Here is a 17,657-nt window from a genome sequence, read left to right on the forward strand (position 1 = left end):
TTTCATCAGAAAATAAAGGAATGGAGGATGTATTAGGCTATTTTGACATAACCCAAATTACAGTAGCTTGTATTTCTGAACATTTACTGTAAATCAGGGAGTATTATAAACATTTTACATGTATTAATTCTCATAAGCCTGTGAGATAGGTATCATGATTCATTTTTACAAATAGAAAACTGAGGCACAGAGAATTAAACTAATATGCTCTAAATCTTCTAGCTGGTAAGTGGCACAGCCTGGAGTCACACCTAGTCTGACTCACTCCAGGATCTGCAGTCTTTACCAGTGTTCCAGACTGCCATTACCTATCCACAGCATGTGAACAAAAGCCTTATTTAAAGATCTCCATTTACTTTGAGAGGATATTTCAAGGAAAATTTTCTGTGTGATAAAGATGCCATATACTACAATAGTATAGAGCCTAGGACCTAGAATCAAGATTTGATTTATGGCTCTACCAATGATCCTAAGCAGGTTAACCTCTCTAAGCTTACTTTAAACTGGAGATAATAGTACCTGCCTCAGAGGTCATTTTTGAAAATTAAATAAGATAGTCCACATAGTGTTAGATAAAGAAAATATGGCATATGTTCATCATGGAATACTATGCAGCCATTAAAAAGAATGAGATTTTGTCCTTTGCAGCAACATGAATGCAGTTGGAGGCCATTATCATAAGTGAATTGACACTAGAATGGAAAACCAAATTCCACATGTTCTCACTTGTAAGTGGGAGCTAAACATTGGGTACTCATGAATATAAAGATGGGTTATAACAATAGACACTTTGGACTACTAGGAGTGGGAGGGAGGGGGACTGTCAGAATTGAAAAACTAACTTTTGGGTACTACATTCAGTATCTGGGTGATGGGATTAATTGTACCCAAAACCTCGGCATTATGCAAACCTGCACATGTTTGCATAATGACAAGGTTTTGGGTACAATTCATTCCCCTGAATCTAAAATAAAAGTTGAAATTATCAAAAAATAATAATAATTCACATAAAGCACTTAGTATGTTTGGCACACATGATAATGATAATAACAAGTTTTCCGAGCTATTATGTACTTACTAAACATCCAATAAATTTCAGTTAAAATAGTTCATTGTGCTCAATGACAGCTTGATGTCTACTACATTTGGATAGTTTCTAATCTTTTCTAACATTGAGAGATGTACTTATCATCATTGAATTCAAAAACTTTGAGGAATAATCTTTATTAGCCTCAAGCTAATGATTAATCAAAAAAGATGTGTGTGTGTGTGTGTGAGAGAGAGAGAGAGAGAGAGAGAGAGAGAGAGAGAGGAGAGAGAGAGAGAAAGGTCTGTATACTACTATGATGCCCTAAATCGAAGAGTTGAAGAAGGCTAGCCAATTATATGTTGCTCAGACCTACTCCCTGCTAAGTAGGAGTTAATATTACTAAAAGTCAGTGAGAAAACATTTTAAGACCTACCTTGACCATTTCTTTCCATATAGAGAAGTGCACTTAACATCAACTCTGGATGTTGTCATAACTTTCAGACGTACTGAGTCTGCTGTGGCAAGGCAGGATGGAGAAAAGAATAAGTCAGGACTAGAGGGAAGAGACTAGCTCTACTCAGTAAATGGGAATCTTGGCCATTACTTAAACTTAGACTGTGCACAAGGGTAAGAGTGATCTTAGGTCTGATTCTAGCTTGCAATGATATTCAAGAAGTCTGATCTCAGGGCAGAAGCACCACAACAGTCTTTAGGCCACAGTAATATGTAAAGGTCAACTGATGGTAACATCTTGGTTCTTTGGGATTTCATTATAAGCAGGAGACTTTTTTTCACACAATCCAGTTGTAGCTGGATATAAACCTGTGGCAAAAAGAGTAAGAACAAGATCCAGATTTTGAGGGAAAGATGGTAAGAGTAGAAAGGTTTTCAGGACCACAGCCAGTGGTTTCTGGTCAACTCAACAGCAAGGCATCTAGCCTGCAAGTGAATGCCACAATCAGATCCAGTGGTTGTTTTTCCACTGACTACTCATGTGACTACTCATGCCTACTGACTCCTCATGTGACTGATTTTCCATGGTGGAGTTGGAACTAAAATAGGCACAACTGATTTGTTTGCTTATTTGTTAAATAGACACCTGACTTAGACAATTAGGATAGCATCAGAACTTAGCAGTTCCATCTTTAACTCAGAATATACACAGCATCACATTTGGTAACTGCTTGTTGAAATAAAATTGACTCACTTTGTTCAAGGCACATAGGAACCCCTACACAATTCCCTCCTGCCCACTGTGAATCACGTTCAGCCAACTGCCACCTGGCACAGGGCTACTCACTTTTTGTGAGTGAAAAGTAGCTCTTATAAAGGGATGGAGTGTTAAAGCAAGAATCTACTTGTGAGAGTCTCAGTCTCAATTTTAGTAATGACTTATTCTGTGACCTGACATGGTCACTCAAGTGGACTTTCTATTCTACTTGCAGGGAAGGAAAAAGTGGCAAATACTGTAGTTGCTTAATAGTGTTAGTATAAGGACATTAGGCTGAGTTAGGTATGTAGGTACCATTCAGGAACAGAAATTTCTTAACCTAACTGTGGACTTCAAAATTATGAAGCTGAAACATTTTAATCTTAGGATGAACCCATTATTTAACTTAAGGTACTTTTGAGAATAAATATGATTACTTCATTGATGTATTCATACCAGAATATTAAGACATTTTGGTGTTTGAAAAATCTTTGTGCTTTCATAATTTATCAGTTGGATAGTATCTATTATAGTTAAGGCCAGTCTATTAAATAATCTTTATATAAAATGGTTTCATAGGAAAACTATTAAAATAAATGTCTTGAACAGAAAAGTTATAATGGGACATAAACTATTATTAAATTCATCTTCAAGAATAATTCTCTACAAGAAATACTTTGTATGACTTTTGCTTGTGTAACCTTGTCAAGGCTACAGGGTTACCTGGACAAGTCAGGTAACACCTCTCTGCTCTTCAACTCTATAAATAAGAATAGAAGCTACCTCAAAGAATTAAATATGGTAATAAATGTATGTAAGCAGAGCAGGACACACAACAATCATTTGATAAACTTTAGCTAATGTTATATTCTTTATTATATTATTATTATTGGCAAACTTGAGGTATCAGTTGCAGAATACTTTAACAACAAGAAAAAGAAGCTCTCAACAATCTTACATTGTTTTGTTCTACCATTAAGTTGCAAGTATCCCTCAATTCATCTCTATCATATCTTCCTGAGAAAACAGCAGAATATAAATAAGTTCAATCATTCTCCATCGCATACCTTATAAGACTCTCAGGAAAACCTATCTGATCTCTAGCAAATCTATCCCAACATTATGCACAAATGCATGTGTGTGCACACTTACACACAGACACGTGTACACGCACACACACAGACACAAACACAAAACAGTCATTTTTAGTGCAATTCTCTAGGAATTTCAATAAACATAAGGTTCGTTCTTTAGACTAAATTATATTTTATCACAAACAGTGCTATAAACGATAGGAATGTTGCTTAAAAGCATAAGCCTAGAAGACAGGCCATGTGGTTTCAAGTTTCAGCTCTACAATGTACAATTATTGATCTTTTCTAATCCTTGGCATCCTCGTCTGTAACACCTGCTTTATAGGAGAAAGGCTGTAGTTAAATGAGATACTGAACATAAAACACTCAGCGCAGGGCCTGGCACCTTGTTCATGAAACTGTAGCTGTTATTACTCTTCATTACAGATGTTGTAATTTTTATCTCTAAAAGTTCTACTGGACCCTTTTCATAGTTTCTATTTCTCTCTTCATCACGCTTGGGATTTTCTCTAAATTTTTGAGTACACAGAGAATACAATAAGCGTTTGAAGTCCTCATCTGTTAGTTCCCTCATCTTTGTCATTTCCCAGTCTTTTTACCAACTGATTTTCTTCTAGTTAGGGTTCATAACTTGCTTTTTTGCACAACTGATAAACTTCTATTTTTTTTTTTTTTGCACAACTAGTAAACTTGTATTACATCATAACTTTTGTCATTGATCACTGGATGTTGCACTATTCCTTTAATTAGTATTGGATTTTGATCTGCCATGCAATTAAGTTACTTGGAATAGGTTGGGTCTTTTCAAAGCTTGCTTTTAAACATTGTTAGGGTGAACTCAGAGAGCCTTTGAGCCACAGCTCATTTAGCCCCTTGCTGAGGCAATACCAACAGGGGATTCTACCTGATGCCACCTGTGTTATGAGTTCTTTCCACCCTGTTGGGAACACAAACTTAAATATTAGCACCACCCTCTCTAATACTCTGTTCTACAAATTCCAGGTGTCTTGGCCTCTCTGAACACCAATCGTGTTTCCTTCATTCAGCCAGAACAACAACACTGGATTGCCCCTCCCAGAGTTCAGCCTGGAAACACTTTGGTCATTGAACTGGTGCAATCATGGGACTCAACTTGTTTGCTTCTCTTCTCTCAGGGATGAGAGTCCTGTGCTGCCTGCTGTCCAATGTCTAAAAATTGCCATTTCACATTTTTTGTCCAGTTTTCTAGTTGCTCAGGGTGGGAGGGTAAATCCAGTCCACATTATTCCATCTTAGCCAGAAGTTGAAGTCTTTGGCTATTATTATATCTGAAAGCCAGTCTTAGGTATAAAGCAGTCCTCAACTGTAAGTCAGAGTAAAAGGAGTAGCAAATGTGATACATTACAGACTGTACAGGTTAATGTATGTGGTTATAGGATGTTATTAAATACATGTATTAATTTAAGCATGCACCATTTTATTTTTCACTTCTGAAAACATTTGGCTTTTGAATTCTTGACACTGGGCCAATCTTTATGAAAAGCCACAAATTAGGGAGCTTTTGTATAATTTGAAATCCTGTTAAAGATATGATTAAGGCCTTTGTGAATGACTTGGTAAATTAAAATTTTCCCTAAAAGAAAAAAAATTGATTTTCTTTTTTTGTTTTTTCCTGAGGCATGCAATCCTCTGAATATTGAAAATTAGATTACTCTTACATAAATACATTGCAACTGTAATTTAACATATCTATGAAGCTGAAGTATTAAGATCCTTCCCGTGCAAGGCTTAATTTTTATTATACAGCATTATACTAATATTAAACATTGTTACATTGTTCAGCATTAGATGAATTTGTCGAAAGTGTGTTTGCATATGAGAAAGTGTGTGTTTGTGTGTGTGTGTGTGCATGTGTGCATGTGTGTGTAGGATGCACAAAAAGAATATATATACAACATGGAGAATTAAGCTCAATTTCTTGCTTAAATAAATATTTTATACTTGTTAATATAGCACTTAATCTTCTGGCTGAGGATTATAAATCCATGAAGGGAAATTAAGGAATTCAGACTTAAAAAATTGCCCTTGAGATGGAATTTAATCACTGCATTTTGAGATATATAAAATATACTACAAAGTGTGAGATAGCTCTACAAAATTTTTATTACATAAAGTCATTCAAATGAGAAATACCTCCTAGATTCACGAACTGTAGTATATATGTCTAATAAAAATTACTCTTAAATCTTACATTTCCCCTTTGAGACATTTATTGTTCCTGGAGAAAGCAGTATTTTTTTTTTATTCCTAAATCTGTCTTCTATTAAACTAGAGGGCTCTATAAATCAGCAATAACCTTTCAGATATCAACCTCTTCATAATTATGTCCTCCAAATGCAAGTAATTGTTTACATATTTTATACAGAAATAAATAGGAGAAAACATATTTTCCATTTGATTCGGGGGAGGTATAAAGATTTAGGTTTTTTTTCAGCACTTGTGAAGTTTGGCTTTACATTCTTTTATATTACATTTGGAAAAAAATTATTTCACACAGAGAAACAAATAAATCAGATGATGCTATGCAGTTCTGAAGGAAAAACAGGTATTGCCAGGTAGGAACTGATATAGATTTTATCAATATATGGCTTTCATTAAATATAATACTCTACGTGACTTAGTATACCATATGTGTACTATGACTATGATTTTAGCTATCTAACAGGTTAAAAGGAATGTTTGGTTTTAGTCAAATCGAGCTCTGAGTATCTTTCTGATGCTTTGGCTGTATTTCTCAACAGGAAGTGGGTAAACTTCCAAACAAGAATGATTTCAGATTAAGAAACAACACCAGCATCTCGAAAGCTCTCTGTTTGTATAATGAAAGGACAGCAAACAGAGAGGCCCGCGGCTGTTTTCCTAGATGCCTGCTCTGGGTGCCAGCCATCTGTGTTCATTTAGATGGTGTATGTGTGTGTAGGTAGGTGAAGGGTGGGGGAGAGAGGAGAGACAGATCTCAGGTTGCAGTTCTGAGTGTGGTCTCTGATACAGAATGAAACCTCTGCCTGGTGCCTCTCAAACAAGACCCTCATCTGCTGGTCTCTCCAGAGAAGTAATTTCACCAATACCAGCTGCAAGGGGAATGTTTTGTGTTTTCTTTATTCAAAGTGAAAGATGTTAAACAGAAATTTTCAGAAGCACTTTTGTTTGGAAGAGGGGAAAGGAAGATCGCGGAAACTGGAAAACATCCATGAAATTAGCCCTAAATCATGGCCAATGCTGATCATTTCCTGACAAGCTGTCTATCAACCAAGCCACAACAATAGTTTATTCAAAGCCCTCTGGTACTAACAGTGATAGAGCATTGTTAATTGAATGTTAGTACAATGGTGGATATTTTTAAATTTTAACTTTCATAACTTCTGTAGTGGCTAGAACAGCAGTTTACTATTAGGAGTCCCCAGAACACATTGTTAATGTCTCTCTTACAGATTGCATTAATAGGATTTAGAAGAATATCAGTTTAAAGTAAAGGACCTGAGAGCTTATTTGACTCACCTAAGAGCAGTGAAAGAGAAGAGAACAGAAATTAGAAATGCACTCAGTCATGTTAGCTCCAAATTTGGTATTTATTTGTGAAAAAGTCTATCTAAATATAATGTCTGTAAGTAGGAGATGGAAATTAGCTAATTTGGCTGCTTGATTTTATTTATTCATAATTCATAACCAAAAAATTCTGGTTGCCTTTAATTTATGTATTTATCTATAAAATTTCACAATATTCCTATGGCCTGAAATATCATTAGAATATTCTTCCAATGCTATTCTCCCACCCTGTCTCTTTCCCCCTTGCTCTCTCTCCACCCTCTTCTCTCTCACTATCTCTCTGAGTTTTTGTAGCTCTCACTTATCTGACCTTCTGTGACATATTCTGTTCTTAAACTTGAATTGGTCAATGTTGTGATTCTAACACCCATGTCCTAATGCAAGAAGAGGGCATGCCAGATTCTGGGGTTAACTTTCTGGATGTCATGTCTGCTTACAGAAAAATGATTTGTATTCCCAACTTAGTGTCAAATTATCCATTTATGAAATTATTATAGGGTGTGAAACTCTTCCTCCTAAGCCCTTCTCAAGGAAAAAAAAAAATCTTTTTATTAACTGGACTAAAAAGCTACTTTAAGAAAAGCTCCCAAACTTAATAGTAGTAAGAACATTTCAAATTTCTTAGACTGCTGTGTTTCTAGGTTTTCATGTAATCAGAATGCTTAGGAGAAGAGCGGGAACACTTATTAAGTATTTCACATATTTTGAGAATTATTTAAAATGAGAAACAGACTCACCTGGGTAACATTTTGCCTTGAAAATTCACTGGCCTGAGTTTGTACACCACAATGCAAAAGATGCATAAGGAACTATTTAAGCTGAATTCTTTCTATTCTAGTATTTGATAACCGCTACAAGAGATTTCTTCCTGGGTGTAAAGGAGTTTCTTCTAAGGGCTCCGATAAAATCTGTCAGCATCTTTTGCAATTTGGATCTTCCTCTGACTTTGTCTTATTTCATGAGCCAGCAAGCACATATCTGTCCAGAATCACAGGATTCTCACAAAAAGTACAGGACAAAGATCCAGTACTCAAGAAACTTAGCATGTGGTTAGGGGGCAGCAAAACTAATAAATGTAGGAAATAAATGGAGATCTTACATGTTTTGAAGAGCAACAGGAAATGGTTTTGTGAGATTAGGTGAGTAGAAAACAATGGCATAGATTGGGGAAATAGCTTGGCTTCTAAGACTAACATTGAGGAGAGCCCTAGGAGTAGAGAAGAAGGCAAGGAAGACGTGTAAAATAACGTTGCACACATGAGAAAGAATCAATTAATTTACTACCTTGAACTTAATGCCACTGTAGATTCTTGAGCATGGGGTGACATGAGAAAACAGGTGTTTAGGAAAATTATTCTGACAACGATATTGGAGGTTTGGTAGAAAACAGTCTGGAACACGGAGCTATATCAGGCAGCTGTTGAAGTGATCCACAGTGATCAGACTTGGGCTGAGGTTACGGAAGAGTTAATGAAAAGAGCCCAATCTTGAGGATGCTTTGAAGAAACAAACAATGGTCTGTCCATATCACAGACTAACTATAGGAGAAGGACACTGGTAAATTGTCCAAGGTGACATCATGATCTCAAGCTTGCAAAACTGGAAGAATGTTGGTATTACCCAGAGAAACGAGAAAGTTGGTAACTCGGATAGGAAATGCATTTTCTAAAAATTGTAAAATGTATTTGAGAGTATGGTAGCTTCAGTTAATATTTATATATATATATTAAAAACATTCTAGGCCAGGTGTGGTGGTTTACGCCTGTAATCCTAGCACTTTGAGAGGCCTCGAGGTAGGCAGATCACTTGAAGTCAGGAGTTCAAGAACAGCAGGGTTTTACCAGTTCAAGAACATGGTAAAACCCTGTCTCTACTGAAAATAGGCTGAGGCACGACAATCACTTGAACCCAGGAGGCGGAGGTTGCAGTGAGCGAAGATTATGCCACTGTACTCCTCACTCCAGCCTGGGTGACAGAATGAGACTCCATCTCAAAACAAAACAAAACGTTCTAATGCTCTAGCATTCCTACTTCTGAATATACACTGCAAATCATTGAAAGTAGAGATTTGAACAGATATTTATACATCTATGTTCACAGAGCACCATTATTCACAATAGCCAAAAGATGGAAACAACCAAAATGTCCATTGACAGATGAAGGAATAAACAAAATGGGGTGTACACACACACACACACACACACACACACACACACAAATATTATTCACCCTTAAAAAGGAATGGGCCAGGTATAGTATCTCACACCTGTAATCCTAGTACTTTGTAGGCCAAGGCTGGTGGATCACTGGAGCCCAGGAATTTGAGACCAACCTGGCCAACATGGTGAAACCTAGTCTTTACACACACACACACACACACACACACACCCCAAAAACAAAAACAAAAACAAAAGAAATTAGTTGGATATGGTGGCACACACCTGTAGTCCCAGCCACTAAGGAGGCTAAGGAGACAGGAGGATCACTTGGGCCTGGGAGGTCAAGGCTCCAGTGAGCTGTGATCACACCACTTCATTCCAGCCTTAGCAATAGAGTGAGACCCTGTCTCAAAAGAAGAAAGGAATGAAGCCCTGATACATGATAAAACATGGATGAAGCTTGAGGGCATTCTACTAAGTAAAATAAGCCAGATACAAAAGGACAAATATTGTATGATTCCACTAATATGTGGTACCTATAATACTCAAATGCCAAGAGATAGGAAGTAGACAGAGTTTATCAGGGGTTGGAGGGAGAGGAGAATGGGGAGTTATTGTTTAGTGGGTACAGAGTTCGGTTTGGAAAGATGAAAACATTCTGGAGACAGTGGTGGTGACTTTTGCAGAGCAATGTGAAAGTACTTAATGCCACTGAAATATATATTCTGAAACGGCTAAAACGGTGTAGTTTATGTTATGTATATTGCCAAATAGAAAAATGAGTGTCATAAAGACTGTGTAAACCCTGAGGGCAAACCAAATAAGTGCTTCCAAGAAACAAGTAGAATCTGTACACTTGAATTTAAACTTAGGACCCGCCACTTTCTAACTGTGTGTCTCTTTTTCTTGTCTGTAAAAGGGTGCAATGAAGAGAACTAAATGAAATAACAGGTAACACTCTCTTGTACTTGGTAGGTGCTCCATAAATACTAGTTTCCTTTACAGTTTAAAAAAAATTACTCTTCAATTTGAACTTCTTCCCTGGACAGAATTAGACTTCAGATATATTACTGTGTATCTTTCATGCCAGAGAATAACTTCAAAGAAGAGGTGCAGCAGCTGTCAGAGAACAAAGATATGCCTCATTCATGCAGGAAGGGTACCTCTTTCCTTATGCAAAGACTGAAAAACAGGAAAACGCAGCAGTAAACATGAGGCTGCCTTTGACTGACAACTTCCCCTCCTGCCTGTGCCTCTTGCCCAAATCTCAGAAACATCTGTCACATACACTTGACTGTGTTTGGTTTTTATCTTAAAGAATCTTTATGACTAAATAAACTAATAAGATGTGAGGAGACTTCCAAGTACTCAGAAAGCTGACAGCTTGCTCAGAAATGCCCAGATGATTTCAGTCCCTCTCAGTTCATTGGTAGAGAAGGAGGTTCAAGGGAGAAGTAAGACAACGTTATGTTTAAAAGCTACCACTGCCTCTGGTTAAAAATCAAAACTGGAAATTATCATAACTATTAGTGTGTGGTTAGAAAGGATTTTTAAAATATCATAAAAGTTACAAAAACACTTAGATATTTTCATAACTTCTAAACATTATCAGGTTCCTGGTTAATATAAGAAGGAATTTTAATTTAATCAAAAAGGATGTCAAAGCCAGAATCCACTGATGAGAAAAATACTTCCAAAAATCTAAATAAGTGACCAAATTTCTCTGCTTTAAAAGAAATAAAGAAGAGATACCTCTGTAAAATGAATGCAGCAATGCAAAGCAGGATACACGAATTTAGACGTTTATTACATTTGTATACCAAACATCAGTATACTTAAAAACTGCAGTAATCTCAGAGTTCCCATGGGCTGGAGCTGAGACCAGAATCCAGGGCTCCTAATTCCGAGTTCAGGTTAATGTCCCATTGTATCCACTGCCACTCCAGGGGGTCACAGATCAGTCTTCAAATAACCTCCACAAACCGCCCCCATATCCGATATTGGCATAACAAATCCAAAATAAAGCCGTCTGGACAATTTTGATTGTGATCCTCAGATGCCACCTCATCCAAAATAAACCTTACTGGCTCCAATTTCCAACTGACTGACAATCCACATCACACCTTCCAATGTGACCACATTTGGATTGCGCTTGTGGCTTGCATGTTAGTCACCCACCCCCACTGCTGACCCCATGAATAATCAACTCTCCAACTGAAGTTCAGACAATAGGCATCCTGCCTCCTGCTTTACATCCCAGGCATTTTAGAGACACCCCTGTGGTCTTAATTCCTGGAAAACAATCATTTACACTGTACAAAACTCAAAACTGTAGGGAGGCAGTTAAGTAATTTAGCATTTTTGTTTTATGTGAAAATATTATTTCTAGTTCATAATGGGAAGTTCAAAAACATTGTTTCTTATCATTAAAAGCTCTCAGAAGTGTGTAATCTAGGCTCTCTATAGGTATGTTCCCTATAAAATGCCCTGAGGAGCAGAATACAGATCTTTCTGCAAAGAAATACCTTCAATATCTTTTGTTGTTTAAGGAAAAGGTCTTTAATTTAGAGCTGAATTAGTCATACAGATGAACACTTTAAAGTCCTTGGAATCTGCAGTTAGTTTAACAAGGTTTTAAGACAAATGAGGAGAGTTTGTCATCTGTTACGTTGTGATGACTGTGAATTGAATGTAGAGAGTATACAGGCTCCTTCATTCAAGAAAGCTTTTTTCATGCCATTATGTTCCAGATTCTTCAAGGTAGTTGGACACACATGGATCTGGCCCTCAAGGATCTTACAGCCAAGTCAGGGTTCTGTGCAGGATCAAACAGCATCCCCTCACAAAGCCCTGAACAATTCATGTCCACCCAGAATGTCAGAATGTGACTTCACTCAGAAATAGGCTCTTTGTATACGTAATTAAGGCATACATTAAGGAAAGGTCATACTGGATTAGGATAAGATGTAAGTCTAGTCATTGTCATCCATATGAAAAGAGGAGAGGGCACAAAGACATAGATATACATAGGCCATGTGCATGTGAAGATGGAGGCAGAGACTGAAGTGATATAATTACAAACCAAGGAAGGCCACGCATTGCTGGCCACAGCTGGAGCTACAAGCAGCCCCCTCCCAGGAGTCTTTGAGGGATGGTGGCCTGCCAACACTTTGACTTGGTACTTCTAGCCTCCAGAACTGTGAGAGAACAGATTTCTGTTGTGTAAGCCACTTGGTTTGAGATAATTTGTTACAGCAACCTTAGCAAACTAATACAGGCTCCATCTTCAAACAGTCTGATTTAATTGGCTGGGGGTAAACCTGGGCATCAGTATTTTCATGAAAGCTCCTTAGGTGATTCTAATGTTTTAGGACCATCAACTCTAGATTGGTGGCTTTCAGTCTATTAGCATCAGCATCGACTGGGAACTTATCACAAATGAAAATTCTCTGGCCCCACATAGGCTTCCCAAATTGATAATTCTAAGAGTAGGACACAGCAATTTGTAGCTTAACAAGCACTCCAGGTCATTCTGATGCCACTAATGTTTGAGAGCCATCATTCTGGTTGATAGGGGATCCAGGAAGTGATGGAAAATAATCAGTGAACAGGAATGGAGCAAAGCAATAGGCAGGCATATTTTAGAAAGTAAGGAAAGAGTGTTGATGTGTTCTCCTGGTGGTACTGTGACAGTACATCTGGAAATCTCAACATCATGCTTGGTGTTGCTTAGAGGTATGTTACCAATCAGTCATCTTTCAAGTGCAATTTTTGAAGACACACTGTTTTCAAATGAGCAAGTGGCCCTGACAATTTTGTTGCTATTCAGGTCTATAGCAACCCAAACTCTACATTAAGATTGTATCTGTACCCATAACCCAGGAGGCAGAGAAGGAGGGCAATCTGAACACCTGAGATGAAAACTTCATTGAGGCCAACTTCTTTTCACTTCAATTATTAGAAAACTGGCTCCATTTGCCACTTCTTTTAGCCACAGCCTGAAGAACAAAGCAGGCCAATACATTTCATTCTGGCATGGAATTATGCTCTTTGCCAGAATCAAGCTATGTGAGGCTACAGTAACCACTAAGGATGGGGTAACTGGAAACTGTGCCCCTTGATGAAAAGCCTTGGTAAAATCCACATGGCTAGCAGTTGATAGAAAAGAAAATATTAGATGTTATTTTTTTCAGAGATGAATGGTTTAAGAATCCAGTTTAAATATTTTTATTTGTTTGCTTGATTTTCATGCGTCTGACCTCAAACAGAAAGGCTTCCCTGGCAGCACTGACAAGATTCTTTCTCAAGTTGCTTGCCTTGTAGTCACATATTCAGCTCAACTTTCTCTTATGCCGTTATGGTCCCAGTATTGCATTGTCAACTTAAGGTACCATTTCCATAAGCATTAAGGTAAAAAGTACTAATTTTTCTTCTAACTCCTTCTCTTACTTGATCCAGATTTGGAAACTGCCCTGACAGAAAGAATTAACTTCTCATTTTTAACAAGTACAAGAGAAATTATTAAGTATACCAAGTTTGTCTGTGAAGTCCCTTTCCCTTTCTTTTTAGGGTATTCATCCCACATGCCCGGTGCCCACAAGCAGACCCATGATTGCTCAGGGACTCCCATCTAATTGGAGTAGTCCCTCATTTTTCATATTTTTCTTCTTCTGTCATGCCTTATAGTACATTGATCTTGTGGATTAAGAAGACCATGCTTGCCGGGCGCGGTGGCTCACGCCTGTAATCCCAGCACTTTGGGAGGCCGAGGTGAGTGGATCACGAGGTCAAGAGATCTAGACCATCCTGGTCAACATGGTGAAACCCCGTCTCTACTAAAAATACAAAAAATTAGCTGGGCATGGTGGCGCGTGCCTGTAATCCCAGCTACTCAGGAGGCTGAGGCAGGAGAATTGCCTGAACTCAGGAGGTGGAGGTTGCGGTGAGCCGAGATCGCGCCATTGCACCCCAGCCTGGGTAACAAGAGCGAAACTCCTTCTCAAAAAAAAAAAAAAAAAAAAAAAAAAAAAGATCATGCTCTCTTTTGGTTAACATCAGGGATGATGGGTTGATGTTTGCTATTTATTAATTAGCTTAGGTTACTCTTACTAGATACAATAGTATTTTAACTCACATGAAGTACAGATGTCTTCTTACAAGGGGAAATTGATAATAAGAACAGCAAGCTCTTGCAGTCATAGCTTGGGGACATCTGCCTGGAGTCCTTAAAGAGTTGCCCCAACTGGTGGTAGCTCATTGATGTCAAAATCAGCTAGTGTGATTGTTAAATGAAATGTAGACTCTTGCATTTCACCCCAGACCTTCTGAATCAGAATTCAGTGGTTGGAACTCAGAACTCTGAATTTTAACAACTCTCCTGATTATTTTTTGGTACACTGGAGATTGAGACTCTCTGGTATCATGGAAGGATCCCCAGATTCAGAGTTAGCAGGCCTGATTTTTAGTCTCGTCTTCACCATATGCCATGTATCCTGGGCAATTCGTGCCTCTTGTTTTGGAATTTAATTCCTTTACAGTCAAATGCAGCTAAGAATACTTGCCTTGTATTGTCTATCTTAGAGAACAGTCATGAGGCTCAAATGAGTTAAAGCCTCAAAACTGCCCTCTGTACTACAGGGCTGGCACTAGAGTGAGGTGAGTAGGCCACTCACCTTGGGGCATAAAATTAAAGGGGGTCCCAAAAACTCATAATCAAGATAAATAATATTTTAATGCAATATTTTTAAATAAAAATTAATGCATAAAAGACTATAATGAACAAAACATCAACACTTGTGATGTTTTGGGTTAGTGTTACTGATTTTTTTCTTTTTGCCTCAAACTCAGTATAGCATAGCATTGTTACTAATATGTATTTTAAAATTTGATGTTTACTGTAGATGTTTTTGCATTAATTTTTATTTTTAAAAAGTGCTCCCATCAAAATATTATTTTCTTCATTAATTGATTACTGTATGGTACTCCCTTAAAATTTACACCTGTGGTTAGTAACTTAACTGGTCTCTCCCTAGTCCCAACCCTATAATCTAGAATAGGTTGTGCAGATGAAGGTTGTTGTTTTTACCAGGGGTGGACCTGGTTTCCTCAAATAGTTGCATGCACACATCAAAATCCCTGCTGGCATCCTAACTAAATTCTGCCTGTTGAATGGTGGGAATGTGGTCCTAAGAACATAAGGCAGGTATAGGCATGCGCATAGTGCTTTTCAGGAGCCTCCCTTCCCAGGGGCACAGGAGAAGAACTCTTCATTGGGATATTTGGTATGAGAACCTGTTTAACTGGTGTAACTGGAAAATTTGCCTTTGTTTAAGGGAGAACTCCTCCTGCAACTACACACCCATCCCAGAAAAGTTTAAATTTGCAAGTTGCCTCATATGTAGTTTTTATTTCAAAAGCTATTATCGTATACCAAGGCTAGCAAGTCCCCTTGTGCTGGAGGCAAGAATTAGTGCCACCCAGGCTGGGTAGCTGGTAACCAGGGAGTGGAATGATTAACAAGAGGCCTGAGGGTTGGGGAGAGGGGTGATCTACTGAGCAGAAAGAAGCCCCTGCTCTTTCGCTGCTTTTGATTTCCCCACCTCACTCAAGGAGGCAGCTTAAAATCCAGTAATGAGAAGACACAGGGCCAGGTAGAACAGCCCACCTCCTCCCCTCCTGCCAGCCTGGAAGGTCTAAGATAATGCCTTCAACTTCTCTTATAGAACCCCAACATTTGTGCAGTGCTTGCTGTACAAGGAGGAAAAGTGGAAAGAAAGCATGGCATAAAAAGGGGGAAGAGACCCTGCATGAGAAGCCCAGCTCAGCAGGCCAGAGGACCCTGGATCTGTTAGAGTAAGCATCCAGCCTTTGCAAAGCAGCAGGCAAACTTAGAGATGCCCAACTTCAGAGTGACAGCAGAGTGAGCCTGGGTCTGCAGGTAAGCAGATGACAGCCACAGGAGGAAAAAAAAAAGGTAGAAAACAAAGTTAACTCTCTAAGCCTTTGACAATAGATACGAAAACTAAAGACAAACAACATTGTGACATTGTCAACTGTGATCTTTACATGTGATATTTTCCTTTCTTCCAATGCTTCCCTGGTCCATACATAATGATTTTTAGAATAAAGTGTTATATGACTTATCACATATCTGAAAAACCTTGGTGGCTGTGGTAAGCTAAAAATGTCCCCTCACCCCCTACAAAAAATCCACATTGTAATCCCTGTACATTGTTAATATGTTGGCTTACAGAGTAAAAAAGATTTTGTAGATGTGATTAAGAATACAGAGATGGGAAGAGTAGCTTGGTTTATCTAGGTGGGCCCAAAGCAATCACAAGGGTCTTTATAAATGGAAGCAGGAGGCTCAGAGTGAGTAGGAGTGGGAAAGATCAAAGTAAGAGGCTGGAGGGATTGAGGGAAGCTGAAAAGGTCAAGGAACCCCCTGAAGCCTTGAGAAGGAATGCAGTCTTGCTAACACCCATGTTTTAGGCTTCTGACCTCCAGAACTGTAAGATAATCAATTTGTCTTGTTTTAAGCCACTAAGTTTATGGTGATTTGTTACAGTAGCAATCAGTACAGTTGGTAATGGGTTAATACTGGTCATTCTGACTTTTAAAAAATTGTGCCTAGACTTAACAAGCAATGACCTTGTCTTGCAAGTAATTTGGTGGCAAATGTTCAAAGCTGGCAAAACATTTACTTAGCTGTGTGTTTGGAGGACCTCAAAGTATGTTTGAGCTGAACATGGTATAGTGCACAGGCCTGACACTTTGGCAGCACCCAGGACAGTGCTATAGTCTATGAGGCACTTAATAAACGCTTTTTGTCAGTCTCAATAGGAATAACAGCTGACTGTGGGTTATGGCGTTCCCATTTCCACCAGGGTAAGACAATTTAGAAAGTTGGATTCCAGAAACTTGAATCATGAAATCTAATATTTACAGCTCCACCTCAAGAAAAAAGAAGTGGGCAAGGCAATGGAACAAAGATATAAATGAGTAACTTTTCTATATGGTGACAGGATTTTTAAGGCACCCAGTGATGCCAATGAAATTGAGTCATTTGGAAGAGTTAGGATTTGGGAGGCACTTTTTGGTAAGTGAGTGGAATAACTCCTTGTCAGTTCCATGCTGGCTTCTGCATCTACTTGTGGCTGTGCCCTTTCTGTTCATAATGGTTATGTCACTGATGTATTTATACTTTCCAGTGGAGTATGAATCAACAAGGTTTATACACACACAGATAGTTCAAATTCATAAAGCCATGCCTGTGATTCTCTTCAGATATTTACTGACTTAGAGTAAGGCACATGTAGCCACACTTAGCATTTTACCTTATGGTTCCTGGCTCTCTTCTCTGGTTCATATGAAGAGCTGCTCATTCATCTTGACAGTTAGAGAGATGCTATAGTTTAATATGCCTTTGAGAAAGAACTTCACTCTATAGAGAGTTAAAGTAATTGTGGTGAAGATGAAGTTGAAAACAGGCATATGATTTTCAGATTCCTTTCTGAGCAGAGACCACAGGCAGGAAGAAGAATGTACTCAGTGGCTAATATGAGTACACTCTGTAGGGC

General features: G+C 38.3%; 1 non-coding gene across 1 annotated transcript in view; it reads left to right on the plus strand.

The window, feature by feature from the left end:
• The window catches only part of LOC105716272 (uncharacterized), a 283,931-nt gene that overhangs the window by 119,399 nt on the left and 146,875 nt on the right, over positions 1 to 17,657 (plus strand). Inside the window, exon 3 of the transcript XR_010344022.1 lies at positions 15,801 to 16,015. This is a non-coding gene — a transcript (uncharacterized LOC105716272). The remainder of the gene's footprint in view (positions 1 to 15,800; positions 16,016 to 17,657) is intronic.

The sequence above is a fragment of the Aotus nancymaae genome, unplaced genomic scaffold, assembly GCF_030222135.1.
Source record: "Aotus nancymaae isolate 86718 unplaced genomic scaffold, 86718_ANA_hifiasm-v0.15.2.pri h1tg000025l, whole genome shotgun sequence".
NCBI classification, from domain to species: Eukaryota; Metazoa; Chordata; class Mammalia; order Primates; family Aotidae; genus Aotus; species Aotus nancymaae.